The 17791-nt window shown below is 40.7% G+C and overlaps 1 protein-coding gene across 3 annotated transcripts in view; it reads left to right on the forward strand.

Moving 5' to 3' along the window:
* DGKI (diacylglycerol kinase iota) overlaps positions 1-17791 on the forward strand; it is a 397015-nt gene that overhangs the window by 120412 nt on the left and 258812 nt on the right. The window lies entirely within an intron of this gene.

Here is a 17791-nt window from a genome sequence, read left to right on the forward strand (position 1 = left end):
TCATTCAATTTCATTGCTATAGAGTAATATTTAATTGTATGAATATATTGCAATGTATTTATCCATTCTGCTTTCATTGGACATTAGGGCTGTTTCTGTATTTTCTATATAAATAGTGCTAATGTAATGTTTTTTGTATTATCTTGTATGTATGTGCAAGAGATCATCTAGGATCTATATTTTGGAGTGTAATTGATTATTCTTGTGCTATGCCCACCTTCAGCATTTCTATATAACACCAGTTTTCTCAGTAATCATGCCTTCTAATAGTATATAAATTCTACATCTTTCCAAGGATTCATATTTTTAAGAATTAATATTAAAAGTTAAAATTCTATTTTTTTGCCAGTCTGATCACACTGAATTTGATCGTTTCATTTTTTTTCTTTTTTCTATTTAGGTTTCCCCTTCTGTAAAGTACCTGTTCAAATCTTTGTTCATTGTTTTTTTGGAAGGGAAGGTGTTGTTTTTCCTTTTGTTATTGATTTCTACTAGGTATATATATTGATTATATATATTATATTAATATTTGTGGAAAATACTTTTTATTTTTTAGCTTGCCTTTTCACAGTATTTCTGATAAACAGAATTACTTAATTTAATTGACTTTATAAATTCTATTAGGATATTTGCATTTTTTTAGTGTTTATTAAAACTTTATAAAAAAGATATTTTTCTATATGTCTTTTAAATATTAAATACTCTTGTATTTCACATTTCCATCTTTAATTTAGCCAGGATCAATATTTAAGTATTTTTTGAGATAGGGTTCAATGTCACTTTTTTTCTGTAAGGATAATCAATTTTTCTGGGTCTGTTTAATGAAAAAATGTGTCATTCCTCACTATTCTACAATGCCAGGTCTGTGATCAATGATGTTTTCATATGTTTTTTGGTCTGTTATGAGTCTCTTTTTTGTTTGTTTGTTTCATTAGTCAATGTGTCTGTTCCTGTCTCAATATCACACTGTATTATTCATTGCTAGTGCTTTATAACAAGTCATGATATCTGTTCATGCCAGCCCTGCTTCCAACTTGTTTTCTTCAGGGGGTCCTGGTTACTCTTGTTCTTTGCTTTTCTACACACATTTTAGAATTAGCCCGGCAGGTTCACTTAAAAGCCAATGGGAATTTTGATTGGAATTTTATGAATCCATAGATCATTCAGGTGGAGCTGACATCTTTAAAATATTGAATTTTCCGTCACACAGACACAAGTTTCCTTTTATTTGGGTGATTTTAGTAGTTTTATAATATGCCTTTAAATATTGCCTCTGCCCGATTCTCTTTCTGAGACTCTAACAGACATATGTTCAACTTACTTTCTTACTGCTCTCTGTGATTCTTAACTTTCATTTCCTTTCATATTTTCTATCTTTTTTATGCATTCTGTATAATTTCTTTAGATATGCATTGTAGTTTAATGATAGTTTTTTCTGTTGCTTTTATATACTACTAGAGGCCCAGTGCACAAAATTTGTGCATGGTGGGGGTGGGGGTGGGGCCTGCACCCTCTCCAATCCGGGACCCCTCAGGGAATGTCTGACTGCTGGTTTGTGCCTGCACTTTTAACGGAGGACTGCTCCATTGTTGTTTCTTTCTTTTCATGCTTAAACCCATTGGAATTAGTAGGTATTCAAAGTGTGTATACATTTTGAGGGGACACCCTGTATATCTCTAGTCAGCGGTGAAAGGAACCAACGGCGGATTTGGAACCCCCAGACAGGGAACTTCACCCACTCCCCGCATGTCTCCCCACTCCACTTTCCACCTTTGCAGGCAGCGGGAGAATCAATGTTTTTCTCTCATTAACTCAGAAAAGCACGTCCTGTCACCTGCTGCCTGGCAGGAGTGTGGCAGGCTCCAAGCAAGCGAGGCTCAGTCAGGGCAGCCTTCGCTCATGGGTGCCGACACCCAAAGTGCACATTCCTCCTCTGCAGTCGCCCCGACTATCCCACCGTTTCACTGAGAGAACGGAACTCCTCCCCTCCTCAGGGTTCCTGATCTTGAATGCTGACCAAAGGCACCTCAACGAGGGCCGCCTGTGCCCACCAGGTGTGTCTGACCACACCTGCTCCTGCCTCAGCACCTGCATTAGCCCCATGGAGGTGATCTTGTCGCTGCACTGGCCTCTGTGGGAACAGGGCATCACCGCTCTGCCCTCTCACTGTCATCTCATAGGTGCCCACCCCCAGCACCCAGAACACCCAGACACTCTCCAAAGGACGTGAGCGTGCCGGAGGGGACGTGCACACGTCCTGTGGGGGATGTAGGCTTGCTGGGGTTGATGGAAGTGCGGTGGAGGGACGGGGGTGGGGGGGGGGGGAACTTGCACACACCATGGTCCAGGACTGTTGCAGGCACACGTGGGTGACAGCGCACTGGGGGACGTTCGCACGTCGGGGGGCGGGGGGAGGAGAGGATGTGCACATTGGAGGCCTGCAGCTGCGCAGATCGGCAAACCCCCATGGCGCGGCCAGGAGGACGTCAATCTGGCCTGCCACAGGTGGCTGTCCCTGCGATCGCACACCTTCTGGGCCAGGAGGCGGGACTTGTGCAGCCACTCCTCAGTGCTGATGGCCTGCAGGCGCTACTTCAGGTTGGTCCGCAGGCTCTGCTTGGCGCACTCACGGCTGCCACCGCCGCCATGTGGGGAGTACAGGCCGCCCTCCCCCGGCCCACCTCCCCTGCCCAGAGGCTCTCCGCGTGTGCTGCCCACAGGCCCGGAGCGGCCTGGGCAGGGTGGGACACCTGCGTGCGCTGCCCACTGGCCCGGAGCGGGGCACCTGTCTTCGTTGCCTTGGGCAGTGCACTCTGGATGGGTGGGGAGCGCACTCTGGGCGGGTGGGCAGGCATCCCGCCCAGCCCACCGGCCGCTCTGCGCCTCCGCGCGCTGCCCACCGCCCCGCCCCGGCTGCTCCATGCCTCCGCACCTGCGTGCTGCCCACAGCCTGGCCGCCACCATCTTTGTCGTGGAGTGACCCTCAATTTGCATATTCCCTCCTTATTGGCTGTGGGTGCCACCATCTTTGTCATGGAGTTACGGTTATTTTGCATATCCCCTCTTTATTAGATAGGATGTACACATATATTATTTATTTTTAATTCTAGTTTTTCTTATACAGAAGTTATTTTATTCTTTTAAAACTATAGTTATTTATTTATAGTCTCTTGTTCTTTAATATAACTTACCCCATCTTTTATTTCTTTAGTAACACTAAACATAATTATTTTATATTATTTAAACATAATTTGAGTATTCTAGAGTCTGTTGTTTTTGCTGATTTATACTCATTGAGTCCCTTTTATTTTCCTGTGTTTGTGATTTTTCTGATGGAGATTTCATGTGTCTTGGTACTTTTAAAAAAAAAATTCTTTGAGACCTGGTTTGAAAATTGATTTCTCTAGGACAAATCTGTATTTGCTTCAAAGGTACTCAAGGAAATTTATTAACTCATAACGACTTTATGTTAAACATTTGGATTGGCATCTTTAGGAGAATCCATGGAACACACCCATTTGAAGGCTATCTGTAGTCAAATGTCCAGGGAAGCTTTTTTTCCTTCTATCACTTGCCAATATTCAAGACCGACATTTTTCTTATAGACCCATGATGGAGTCTTTGAGACTTGGACCCCTTTTTTTTTCTTCTGAGATCTCCTTAGACAATAAACCTGAAATGTTTACATAAACACTTTCTAATTGCATCCTCTCTCCCCCTCCCATTTGCAAATTCAGTGACTTCCAGTACTCATAGTGGCCCATAAAAGTCAGGACCAGTGTACATTTCATTATTTTATCACATCAAGTACACTAGAGCTTTACAAATAAATACTTTACTTTGTAAGGTAGTTTATAGTCTCATTTTCTGTAAGATATTGTCTTCTCTCCTTTACAGCTGAGGGAGAGAGAGCTGAGAGTGGTTACGTTCCTTGCCCAGAGTTATAAAGATATTAAGTATTGAATCTGTTTATTTTTATTATCCTGTTCACTTTCCACTTTACAATGCCAATCTTCTCCTTAGTGATAATAATGCCTTTTAAAAAATCTTTATTGTGTTCTAGGAAAGTAATAGGAAGCAGGCACCTTTATTATTCTTGCCTAATTGAATCTTTATAACAACCCCATGTGGCTTACATTTTTCTTCTTGTTAACAGATGAAGAGATGAATCTAAGAGACATTAAGTAATAGGTAGATCATATACTTATCAAGTGAGAGAGCTAGGCTTCCAGTCCAGGTTACTTTAAATTTTATTTTTGTCACCTCCTTATAGTAGCCTTCCCTAATCATTGTTAACTCCCATCCTGTACCACTGTTTCCTATTGTGTCCTTCATAGCAGTTACATCCAGTTAGCAATATTCATGTATTTCTGTCTTTCTTTCTTTACTAGGATCATAAACTCAACAAGAAGAGGGGCCATGAGTGTTCTGTTTACTCTGTACACCAAGCCATTCCTGGTACTTCTACATAGTACATAGCTGGCACTGCATAACGATATTGAATGCCTAACAGTCTGAATCTGAAACTCATTTTATTTTTGCTAAATATACTATTCTGCTTCCTTTCTTCCTTTTTAATTGAATTTATTGGGGTGACATTGGTTAATAAAATTATACAAGTTTTAGGTATACAATTCTACAATACATCATCTGTATATTGTATTGTGTGTTTACCACTTCAAGTCAAGCCTCTGTCCATCACCATTTATCCCCACTTTACCTTCTTCTGTCTTCCCCTTCCCTCTGGCAATCTTGTCTGTGTCCTTGAGTCTTTCCTTTTTTTCTTTGCCTTAATCCTTTCACTCTTCTCACCCAGCCCCCAACCCCTTCCCCTCTGACAGCTGTCAGTCTGCTCTCTGTATCTGTGAGTCTGTTTCCTTTTTATTCATTTGTTTTCTTTATTAGATTCCACACATAAGTGAAATCATATGGTACTTGTCTTTCTTTGACTGGCTTATTTCTTGAAAACCCTTAATGAATAAAGTTCCTGTTATCTTGGAATCATAGCCAAATCCAAAGCTGAAGACCATAAACACACTTAAGTATTCTAAGTTTAGAGAGCTGCCAGTGATGAAGGCCAGGCACCCAAATGGGAAGGCTGAGTCCAGACAATTATTTCACCAAAGCTTTTTCCTTCTCTCTTGTAAATCGATATAAGAGAGGATGGAAGAGAAGATGATGCTCTATTTGGAGTAGGATGTTGGTAAAGGAAGTCTATTTGCCTCCCTCTCTCTGTAGCTGCCACTAGCGGTAAAGCAAGAGGGCTGAAAGAGAAGTCACACAAGTTATGGTTGTCTGCGAGAAGGCATTAGACATATCAACCCCCAGCAGGGCATATGCTTAGCTAGTGGGCTTGGCCACCTGGCCATCCAGTAGAAGATACAAAATCATGACTAGATGTGTTGGTGGGGGACTGCCAGGCAGAAAAGGGACAGAAGTTGGGGTTCCCTCAAGTTCTTGGTTCCCTAAAATTTTAGAAGATTGATCCCATCCAGGCTCTCAGGCCCAGATAGTTGAATTTTTATTTTATTTTTATGTTTTTGATGGGAGAAGTCCAGTCTTGTTAGTATCATCACCATTTTGAGTGAGTTAGAGGCAAACAAACAAAATCCTTAAAAAATACTCTATGTAGAAGACTGCAGCATGACGCTACTCCCATCTGCTACTAACTGGAAGATAAGACAAAGTCTTGGTCTGCCCAACCAATGCTGAGGGAGCTTTGTGGGATAAGCCCCTGGTCAATGGAGTGCATCGAAGCTACCACCAGTCCAAGACAATGAGCTCAGCCTGCCCTGTGACTAGCCAAGGCCAGAGCTGCTGCCAACCTCATCTAATCAACTGGTAATTTCCAGAGTTCTGAAATATATGACTTTGATTATTTTTGCCAGAATCCTCATTGCTTTTATGAAGAAACAGCCTTCTAGAGGTTCTGACTCTGCTATTTCCAATGCTGGCACAGGAATGGAAATGGCAGAGTGAGTAGAAGTATGTTTTGATATTTATTTTGATACAAAGGAGTTTTTATTTTATGGTTCGAACCAGTTTCTCAATTTTTTATTTTATGGTTAGAACCTCTTGAATTTTATCTGAAAAAAAAAAAAAAATCATTGCCTGCTCCAAGGTCATGAAGGTATTTATTTATTTATTTATTTATTTATTTATTTTATTTATTTATTTCTAATGCCAATTCTTTTTAAAAATCTATATTTTTATTGATTTCAGAGAGGAAGGGAGAGGGAGAGAGAGATAGAAACAGCAATGATGAGAGGGAATCATTGATTGGCTGCCTCCTGCATGCTCCACACTGGGGATCGAACCCACAATCTGGGCATGTGCTCTGATCAGGAATCGAACCATGACCTTCTGGTTTATAGGTCGACACTCAACTCCTGAGCCATGCTGGCTGGGCATGAAGGTATTTTTTTTTAATGTTTTCTTCTAGAAGTTTTATAGTTTTAGCTTTTAGGTTTTTATCTGTGATCCCTCTTGAAGCATCTATAATAATAAAAGCATAATATGTTAGTTAGACCAGATGTCCTTCCGAATGACCTTCTGGACAAAGCTGGGGCTGCGAGGGAAGCCCGGGTCCTGGGTGCCAGAGGTAAGCCAGTGCTGGCAGCCGGCGGAAGGAAGGCCTACTCTTGCACAAATTTCGTGCATTGGGCCTCTAGTTACTTATATACAGTGTGTGATAGGGGTCAAGATTAATTTTTTTCCAATAGGAATAACCAGTTTTTCTAGCATCATTTATTAAAAGGATATTCTTTTCTCCATCTATTTGTTTGCATGCCTGTTTTGAAACACGTGTAGGTTTATTTCTGGACTCTATTCTTTTTCATTGGTCTAATTATCAGTTCTTTGGTACTACAGTCTCTTGATTTATTTATCTTTATAGTAAGTCTTGAAATTGGGTAGTGAAAGTTCTCCAAATCTGTCAAGATTACTTGACTATTTTATGTCTTTTTTTCTATATACACTTTAAAAATCAAATGGGTTTTGATAGGAGTTGTGTTGAATCTATGTATTATGTTGGGAAGATTTGACATCTTAACAGTATTTTGTCTTTCAGTACACAAATATTATATCTTGATTTATTTACAAACTCTTTAATTTCAGTAATGTTTTGTAGGTTTTAGGGTAAGGCCTTATTCATAGTTTAGTAGATTTATCATTTAATAGTTCATGTTTTGAATGCCAGTGTTAGTCAGTACTTAATTTTTATTTTTCATTTTGTAGTTGTTTACATATAGAAATACAGCTGACTTTTATATATGGCTCTGTTCACTATGACTACAACTCATATGTCAATTCTGATAGATTTTTTGTAGGATTACTTGGCATTTTACACAATCATGCCATCTTCAAATAAAAACTTACTTTTTCCTGCCGAAACCGGTTTGGCTCAGTGGATAGAGCATCGGCCTGTGGACTGAAAGGTCCCAGGTTCGATTCCGGTCAAGGGCACGTACCTTGGTTGCGGGCACATCCCCAGTAGGGGGTGTGCAGGAGGCAGCTGATCGATATTTCTCTCTCATCGATGTTTCTAACTCTCTATCTCTCTCCCTTCCTCTCTCTAAAAAAATCAATAAAATATATTTAAAAACAAAACAAAACAAATAAAAACTTACTTTTTCCTTTCCAATCTGTATTCCTTTTCCTTTGCTTTGCTTCCCCTCACCCACCTCATACTCACAGGTTAGGACTTCCAGAAAAATGTCGAATAGAAGTGGTGAGAGCAGACACTTAACTCTATTTCAGTCATAGGGAGAAGGTGTTCAGTCTTTCACCATCATTTGTGATGTTACTTGTAGACTTTTCATACATACCCTTTATCAGATGGAGCATGTTTATTCTCTTCCTGGCTTACTGAAAGTTTTATCATTATTTCTGTTTTTGCAAGTAGGCCTGCAGGACACACATGAAGTGTGAGGATGTATATAGTGATGAATTAGTTGCTAGGGAGGCAAGGAATATAAAAAGAACATGCATATGTACAGGCCAAACCACATGGGATGGACAAAAGCCAGACAGTAGTAATGTAGACAAACTGGGCTGAGGGGAAGAGACCTGATTTCTATTCCTGGCTCTGCCACCAACTAGCCACTTAAATAAGATGCTTTGCTTTCTACTTAGCACTCAAGAGATCCAGCTGAAAACCTGGACATCTCATTTCTTCAACACCACATGCTCTTGGTTTCCTTAGCTTTATTCTAAGTCTTGAGATTGAATAGTGCTTTGTTCCCTAACCCTACTTCTAAGTAGTTCCTTTACTAAAGTCTCTTCATCTGAACTTTTTGGGGTGAATTCTTTTATTTATTTTATTTTTTGCCACGACTGTTCCCTCATTGATACATGTTGGCAGTGTCTTCTCACCATATAGGCATGTTCTTGGGTCCCTATGTCTAGGGCTGACCTCCAAATAGGTAGGTCTCTGGCTCTGACCCCAACCTCCCAACACCCATCTCTATTAACAATACTCTGGGTTTTAATGTAGGAAATTTATTTTAACTACTTTGAATATAGTAGTTTGACTCCATTCTTTTGGGTCATAAATGTTTTTGCATTTTGAGTATCTTTTGAAAATACTCATACGAGGGTCATATCATACATTGTTTTGAATTGACAAACTTGTGTCAGGTTATCTATTTAGCGACACCATTAGTTGAGCAAGATTGTGGTTGAGACAGCATAGGTTCCAAGGTGATGGGAAATTGAAGGGGGTTAGGAATAATGTTTTAGCATGGAAAGATAAACTTTTGTTGTTCATAATTTTACTGGGAAAACCATATGGAAATCTAAATCCCTTCCCCTAAAATTTCTGTGAATTTCTAGAGGGCTTATGTTCTTAAGGTTATTTCTGTTCCCAGGCTCATGCTTTTTCTAAATTTGTTCAATTTCGGATTATCTCTCTATCCCAGTAGGCAAAGTCTATTCTATGTTCATTGACCTAATTGTAAAATTTAGCCCCTTTTTCAATTTCCACGTTCATAAACCCTCTGCCTTTAAGGCAAGGACTAGACTTCCCTGCGGATTTAAGTGCAGGGGGCAAATACGGAGGAGGAGACAAAGGAGGCATTTCCATCGCAGCAGTATACCAGCTGCCAGTGGAGTGTTAGACTGTTCTTACAATGTCCTCAGCCACCCCTTCACCGGGACATTTCATGTCACTTCTGTGCATTGCTTGCCCACACCATGTATCATCTTTGCATCCTTCTGTCCCCCTCCCTTCTATGCCTTGCCTCCTCTCCTCTCTTTTCCCTCTCACTCTCCCTCCCCTCCCTCTCTCTCTCTCTCTCTCTCTCTCTCCCACCTCTCCCCCTTCCCAGGGAATGCAAAGTGATGGAGCATTTGGAGTCAGAGATCTGGGCTCCCATCTTGGCTTTATGAGTGCTGTATCAGCTGTATGGCTTCTATAACTTACTTAAACTTTCCAATGTCAGTTGTTCCATAAGTAAAACGGCGATAATAAAATTATCCATTTCACAAGTGTGTCCTGTGTATAGAGGTCTAGATGCTGGCATTTGCTGCCTTCTCAGGACCATGGTGCTCATCTTTCCAGCTTCCAGGAGTGTTATCTGCTCACGGTCTACAGCTGAGCCCAATCCCTAGCATAGGAGAATCTCTTGTCTGGGGTTATACTCTGCCAAGGGGCTGCCCATACCCAAAGACGGGTTGATGTGGAGGTTCCAAGTCTTGTCTCTGCTTGAAAATGGGACAAGTCTCAAGGGTCATTCCCGCTCCAGAGCTTCATGTGAGACCAACTGAGGCTTCTGTTACAACTGCTTCACAGTTCAGCTCCTGGCTTTGCCAACCCTGCTTCTCTCACTCCCTACAGTCTCTCTAGTAAACATGAAAATTTCTGTCTCAGAGCTTGTTTCCAACTAAAGAAAAAGGCTAAAAGACTATTCAGGGCGTGCTAGATGCCCAGGAAATCATTATTGTTTAGAGAGTAACTGAGAGAATTTATTTTATGGTACTTTCCAGAATATTCCAGACATATATAAAACTACACAAGGCGTCTTAATTTGGAACTACAATAGTGAGAATAAAGTTATCTCAAATTTTGACAATAGAAAAATGGTTATTGTTTGATTTAAAAAAAATTATTTTACTAGATCATGTTCTAATGAGCCTGTTCCAATGAAAAGAGAATCTTATTATCTAGTAATGGATTTTACCTGATACTCATGAGTACTGTAATTTAGTTGTCTCTGTATATTTGGTTAATAACCCAACACTGATAGAGGTGCTGACAGTTTATGTCCCATCAGGTTAGAGGCTAACCGGTGAAAAGCTGATGTGTTATGATTTTATAGGCAAAAAGAACAGTCAGTGCCACAGGGATTAAGGTCTTACATCTCATTTAGCAGGCTTTGGGGCATTTCTTTCCTGACTGGCTATTTTAAATATCAATTCCTTTCTTTTTTTAAATGTATTTTTATTGATTTCAGAGAGGAAGGGAGAAGGAGAGAGAGATAGAAACATCTTTGATGAGAGAATCATTGATCGGCTGCCTCGTGCAAGTCCCCTACTGGGGATTAAGCCCACAACCTGGGCATGTGACCTGACCAGGTTCATAGTTTGACACGCAACCACAGAGCCACACTGGCCAGGCTAACTCTCAATTTCTTACACACATTTTGATTTTGTATTTGTCTTCTATGCCAGTTACCTCATTAATGAGTGAAATAAAACCTTGTCAGGTGCTTATTATCTGTTTGTATGAGAGTGTTGTTTTTAACAGTGGATTCCCATAGGAATGTGTTTCTGTGTTAGTATTATTAGTTTCTGGAGGGGAGCAATATTATTGGAAGGTACCCAAAGTTCACAGAAGCACCTGGGAAAGAGAAGTCAGCGTTTTGAAGTTAGCCAAACCTTATTACACTGAATCCAGAGGTTGGGTCTACTTTTGAAGTGTGTGCATTTTCTAGGGCTTCTGTAACCAAGTGCCACACATCGGGTGGCTTACACAACAGAAATGTGTTGTCTCACCGTCTGGAGGCCAGGAGTGGAGAGCAAGTGCTGCAGATAGGTTCCTTCCGAGGGCTGTGAGGGAGCACCTGCTCCGTGCTTCTCCCTGAGCTGAGCTGCTGGTGGTTTGGGGGCCGTCTCTGCTGTTCCTTGGCTTGTAGGTACATCACTGCATCTCCACCTTCATGTTCACACCATGTTCTCTGTGTGTGTGTGCGTCTGTGTTCGAATCTCCCCTTTTTATAAGGACACCGGTCATATGGGATTAGGGGCCTCACCCTAATGACCTCATTTTAACTTGACTTTTTCTGTAAAGACCCCGTCTGGGTTTCAGGCTTTTACATATGAATTTTGGTGGTGGTGATGGGGCACACAATTCAACCCATAACAGTATTACTTTTTCTTCATTCCCCAGGATATCAATGGATATCTTAAGGAGGAGAATACCATTAGCTCCTGAGATAATCCCAATTAAGAAATCTCACATTGGTTTTTTTTTTTAAAGACATTTTTGTCTTATATTTAAAAAAATATATATATATTTTTTATTTCAGAGAGGAAGGGAGAGAGAGAGAGAGAGAAACATCAATGATGAGAATCATTGATCAGCTGCTTCCTGCATGCTCTCTACTGGGGATTGAGCTCACAACTGGGTATGTGCCCTGAAGGGGAATCAAACTGTGACCTCTGGTTCATAGGTCAGCACTCAGCCACTGAGCCACACCTACTGGGCACTGAGCCACGCTTTAATAATGTGGTTATGAAGGATTAGGTTTGGGAAATAAATCCTGTCTAATAGATGAGGTTACAAGTTCTCAGGGGCATTTATCAGCCAGTCTGCTTTACAAATTAAACCAACAAACCCCAAAATGCTTTTTTGGTGTTGCATTTATTTACATGAATATAATCAAATAATAATTCCATTGGCATTGGATTGCGTTTTTTAAATATGTTGGTAAGTTTGTCTGAGGGGAGAATGTGGTGCTTTTTAATTTTGCATTAGGCAGGCAGGCAAGTCAGGGGAAAAGAACGACTCCTTTGGCAGCCCTGGAATTATTTACCGTGGCTAGAGAAGAATCTTCTGTTTGAGTAACCCCTCCGAACTGCCTGACACATAACGGGAGCTTGTGAAATGTTCGACCAAGAAGAAGTGTCCAGAACTTGGACTATTTGAGAGCAATCGCACAAGCACATATTTATTCAGAGATCTGCCTTATACCCAGCTTTGCCTCGGTGCTGTGGGGGCTGCCAGTATGGGAAAGCAAATAATGATAGCAGTGGCTGTTCATAGGGCTTACTATGTCAAGCACTCTGCACACATTAAACAATAATGATCTCAGCAACTCTCTGAGTTGGGTAATAGTGTTCTTATTTTACAAAGAAAGAAACTGAGACTAAGAGAGGTTAAACACCTTGACTACATAGATGGTGATTGGTTGTTAAGACAAGGTGATGGGTTACCTTAACACTGTCCCCTCTCTCTCTAGGTGAAACGTACATTCTTGTTGTAGAGCTAGGACATTTATCATTGAGGTAATTAGAAAATTAGTATAGTAAGAGGCTGACTGCATTGTGTGTCTCTTTTGCTATGTATGTGTGTGCGGTTAGCATTTCATTTGTGTAATGGTTAAGTATGTCCAATCTGAAGTTAGAAGCTTGGATTCAACTCTCACTTGGACCGCTTCCTAGCCATGTGATCTTGGACATGTAGCTTAACCACTCTTTGCTGCCATTTTTAAAAATATAAAATAGGGGATAATAAAAGTACCAATCTCATTGTTGTAAAGAATACTGTATGTAAGTTATGTAAAATGATTCAACACTGGCAGAAGGTATTTTTCGCTGGAATGTTAGCTTCACAGAAATAGCGATTTATGTTTGTTTTATTCATGCGTGTATCTTACATGTCTAGAACAGTGCTTGGAATAAAAGAGAAATGCAGTAAATACATTGTTCAATGAATGAATATATTTCAATATGTAAGTGCCAGGACTTAGTTACATTAGCAGCGTAAATGAAGTAGGCTCAACAGGGTTCTCATCTCAGGATACACATTAGAAATACCTAGAAGGCTGGCTTGCTTGATTTATTTATTTATTTATTTATTTATTATTTATTTATTTGTAAGAGAACATTTATTGGGTAAATCAAAGAAGTAGGAGTAATTCTTAGAAGAAATAGGCTTGGGAAACAAGTTATGAAGGTAAGGGAAGGGCCCTTGGAACTTGGGAGTAGGGAAGCTAATGAATGGTAAAGTGCCTGAGTGCCAGGGACAGGGGTGGGAATAGGGTGGAGTGAAGAGGTGGAGGCAGGTGGAAGGGAAAGGCCAGGCTTGCTCCCTGGAGGGAGAGATTGGAATGCTTTAAATAGACTGGTTCTCAATCCCCGCCACAGACAGAGGTTGCGCACCACTGCTGGAGAGTCACTGTGAAAGTAGCCGCTCAGTTTGCCAATCTCTAATGTGTCAATCGCTTGTCTTAGGAAATTTCCTGGCTAAAGGGACCTCCTGACTAAAAGTAGAATCATACAGGCAGGCATATTGATTGTGACAGTGATGGCGAACCTATGACACGCGTGTCAGCACTGACACGCGTAGCCATTTCTGATGACACGCGGCCGCATGCCGAGGATGAAACATTTGCTGCTCCTGAGGATGAAACATTTGCGACTAACATAATGCGATGAAACATTTCTTGGAGTTAGTTTTTTCCTCAAAGTGACACACTACCAGAGTTATGCTCAGTTTTTTGGCGAAGTTTGACACACCAAGCTCAAAAGGTTGCCCATCACTGGTACACGATTCAATAGCAAAAGCGATCTTCTGAATGACTTAAAATCCTTTCATCAATAAATGCTTTGAATTCATATAGAATATGGGTTAGGATTTGGTTTCAAATAATGACATACATTTTGATCCCTTACATGAATCACTGGTGGGGTATTTGGAATTTGTGTGGGGCTTGGGACAATTTTTTTTTTATTATTGTGAGAACTGTCCTTAACCTTGCAGGTGGCTTTGAATATAAGCAAAGTTAACGCCAATATTGGATGGGAGGAGTGGGGGTGTTGAACACACCTACACACACAGTGAGTGATATCTCCCTTGAGACACTTGGAGAATTAAACCAAGACACAGAGAAACTTTTCGGTTGGTCGTTCCTTCTCTAGAACCAGAAGATGAGTTTGCCAGTCTCTAATGTGTCAGTCGCTTGTCTTAGGAAATTTCCTGGCTAAGGGGACCTCCTGATTCTCTGGTGCTTCTCCTCTTAGCACGTGAGCTCCTCATTCTCTGCTACAGGTAGAGTCACCGGGCAGCAGAGTTGGCAAGATGGGGATGGATTAAATGTGGGAGCCATATAAACCTAGAAGACGAGTAGAAACAAAATGGATAATTAGAGAGAATCTTTGTTAAATAATCACTTATTTACATGCTTTCCCAAGCAATTTTAAATATTTCTCTTATGAAGAAGAGTCTATGCTACATATTTCTTTCAATCAAGACATTATAAAGGTATTAACACTGTCACATGCCCTGTACTAATGTTGTAGCAATAGGGTTCCATTTTAATGTTGACTACCAAGCCATTTTGATGTCTTAGGCTTCTAAACACTAAAGTCTATCCCTGTTTGTCTTTATCTTTAAAGAGCTGCATTGATGGATTTCTGGCTCTCTCAAGAAAGAATATCATTGAAGTGCAAGGCCTAGAATATAATTCAGATCATCCTAATCAGATTTCTCAACCACTGATCTAATCAAGCTAGCTGTTTTGCTTAGCTTCTTGGTCAAGTTCATTCATGGACTCAGAAAGCATTTACTGAATTTATGCTGTGTCTACCCCTGGGCTAGAATGTAATAAGATTAGTAGATGAATTGAGCCCTGTCCTTTAGGAGTTTATAGTCTTACTGAATGAAGTGAAGGAAATAATAGAATGCTATTTAAAATGTATGATGGATTTACACTTGAAATATGTTAAAATTCTTTCCTGGCACTTTCTCCATTTCAAAGATATTTTTGCCATTATAGTCATCCCCAACAAAGTGTTGTAAAATTAATATAATGGAGTCATTGGTATTTCACGGTTTTACTGACTGTGGGTTTGAGTGGATTCTGAGCAGGAGAAAAAGAATGAGAAATTGAAAACTCCATTGATTTTTGTATTGGAGCAAATTGGAACATAAAATCCCTGTCTCTCCCCACTGCCCCCCACACACCAACCCCAAAACACACCAAATTCTGCCAGACTCTAAAATGTCATCTTGTCAAATGAGATGAATCCAAATAGAAAAACAACTTATACTAATTTTATTTAAGGTCTGAGAAATGATGAAATTGCTTTCTTATTTTGAAAGAAAATGTGTATACATATGTGAACTATTGGAAAAACATTTTTTTCCCATGCTTATTTAGAAGAACGGAAAGCTGTAATCAGAAGTTACCTCCCATCCCCCATATATATTTCTCTACTTTGCTTTCTTATGTAATGACCTTTTGTGAGGCCCATTTACAGTCACAAACTGGCAGCCACTTTGACGTTTCTTACTTATATTCCTCCTAATTGATGTTTATATGTGTAGTAGATAACACAGTTTTCTTCTATTAATGTTGCAGAAAACCATCCTTAAATTTGCTTCCAAAATGAGGAATAAATAATCCACAAAAGCCCGTACTTAATCGTTTCTATTCACAGGCTGGGAAAGACTTGGCTGCACTTTCTTTGCAGGGATTAGCCAGGGTTGAATGTCTGTCTGTCTCTCATTGTACAGCCCCATTGCTCTTCTACAGACTCAGACATTCCTTGCATCCTAACTTGATTATTTGAGCAATGTGCCCCGCCTGATGGTCCTAATTAGGAAGAGTAGTCAGGTTTTGGTGATTGGAGTCTAAAACGTCTCATGAGTTAAACTCATTTGTCCTGTGGTTTTTACTGTGACAGTAGGTTGTGGTGAAACCTGTAGATTCTGACTCTATAGAGATCTGATTTTTCAGTGATGAAAACGTTGACTCAGATTCACTATACCAAGTCCTTCAAAGCCAGGGAAAAGTCCTCATGAAAAATACTAAAGAAGCTCCTTAAACTCAGGTGTAGGAAAACACTTGGGGGATAAAGGATCACCATCTAAGAATCCTCCAGTATTCTTTTTTTTTTTTTTTTTCTGACTTAAAAAATTATCTTTATTGTTGAGGCCAGCATTCTTTTCTTATTGCTCAATAAAATAAAATATACTTGGGGTGAGGAGCCAAATTGATATTGTTAATTATTTGCTTTGGTGAAAGTGAGGAAAGAGAATATCATGGCCTCAGACTGTCTTCATTAAAGGCCCACATACTTGTAATGACTCTTTGGGGGCTTATATAAAGCAAGCACATTGCCTGCTGCCTGGTGGGAGCTTCCGAAAGTTAGCTACGGGCAAGCTTGATGTGATCACTTCTGACTACCGAAGACCCAGACGCTATTTCTGGGACTTCCTGTGCAGGAATATAAGAGTCTATTAAGGGCTGGACACTTGCTCAGGGCACATGTGTGGGTCATTGGCTAGTGGTTGCACAGTCCTGGGTTCATTTCTGGATTCTTACCCAGCTTTTCTTCAGGTTGTGGGCTGCTGCTCATCTCTCTCAACTTTATAAATTCTACTTCTGGGTGGAGTCTGCAGGGCTCTGTGAACAGTACAGTGAGATCATCTCTCTTCTAGGGCCCAAGGACACTTTTAGATTCTGCTCTCACTCCTCCCCTCTACCCCAGCAAGTTTCTTTTCCTTCAATGGCTCAGTTGATGGGATTCACCATATATCTGGCATCACTGCCTGCCTTTCGCCCATCTCACTGTCTGGAACCTTGATTCTCTGTAGAGTGAGATGGGTGAAGGAGTCTGAGGGTCTGGGCCTCTCAGGGGACCTAGTGTGCTGTGGGCCCAGTAACAGGTGGCAGATGTTCACGACCTATGAAACAGGCTGAGAGAGCTAATCGGGGTGAAGTGCACAATGAACTTGCTGACAAGTTCCTTCAGGGCTCCCCCTTGATGGGCCTGGGTAAGTTAGTGCTCTTTCTCCTGCCCTATCAACCTAAATTAAGAGGTAAACTGACTCAAGATCAAATTACCAGAAATTGAGATTATTTGGGAATAGCAGGAGAATTGCAATTCAGGACACACAGACTGTAGCAAGCTACAGGTGAGTCTGTTAATGGTTTGGGGTGAGCTGTTTTTATGGGCAAAGCATGCAAGGAAATGGGAGTCTAACCAGAGTCCAAATAGCAAGTTCATTGGCTGGAGGCTGGAAGTTGAGGAGAGATTCTTGGCAGATGTTCATTGGCCCAGGGGTAAGTTTTGGTCTCCTATAAATCAGGCATTTATGGGAAATCAGTCTCTCAGTTCTTAAGCTTCATTTTCCTGAGGGCTCATGTGTGAGATTCTCCATTTCATATTCTCCAGTTCCATTTTAGATTAAAATCTTTTCAGATTCCCATAGAGATGTTTGTAAACTTTAGCTTATAGAAGGAATCTTCATGTGTAAATGCAAATTCCTGAGCCTCGCCCTCAGACTAATCAGAACTCAAAGCTGCAGCGTCACAAGACCCACCTGATTCTAGCTCAGGTAATTCTCAGAGCACATCTGGGCACTTCTGCAGAGGGAAAGCTCCTGGCTCTTCTAGGAGCCTCTTACTAGTAGTTAATTCACGCGTGGGCACCCATATTTAAGCTCCAGAAACTGACTTCTGTTATTCATGATGGTACCACAGGATCTCCCTGAGTGAACCCTGCTTTCTCCTCCTATCTTGCTGTTCTCATTCCCCCCACTTTGTTATCTTGCCTCCCTTTCTTT

The sequence above is a fragment of the Eptesicus fuscus genome, chromosome 14, assembly GCF_027574615.1.
Source record: "Eptesicus fuscus isolate TK198812 chromosome 14, DD_ASM_mEF_20220401, whole genome shotgun sequence".
In the NCBI taxonomy this organism is placed as follows: domain Eukaryota; kingdom Metazoa; phylum Chordata; class Mammalia; order Chiroptera; family Vespertilionidae; genus Eptesicus; species Eptesicus fuscus.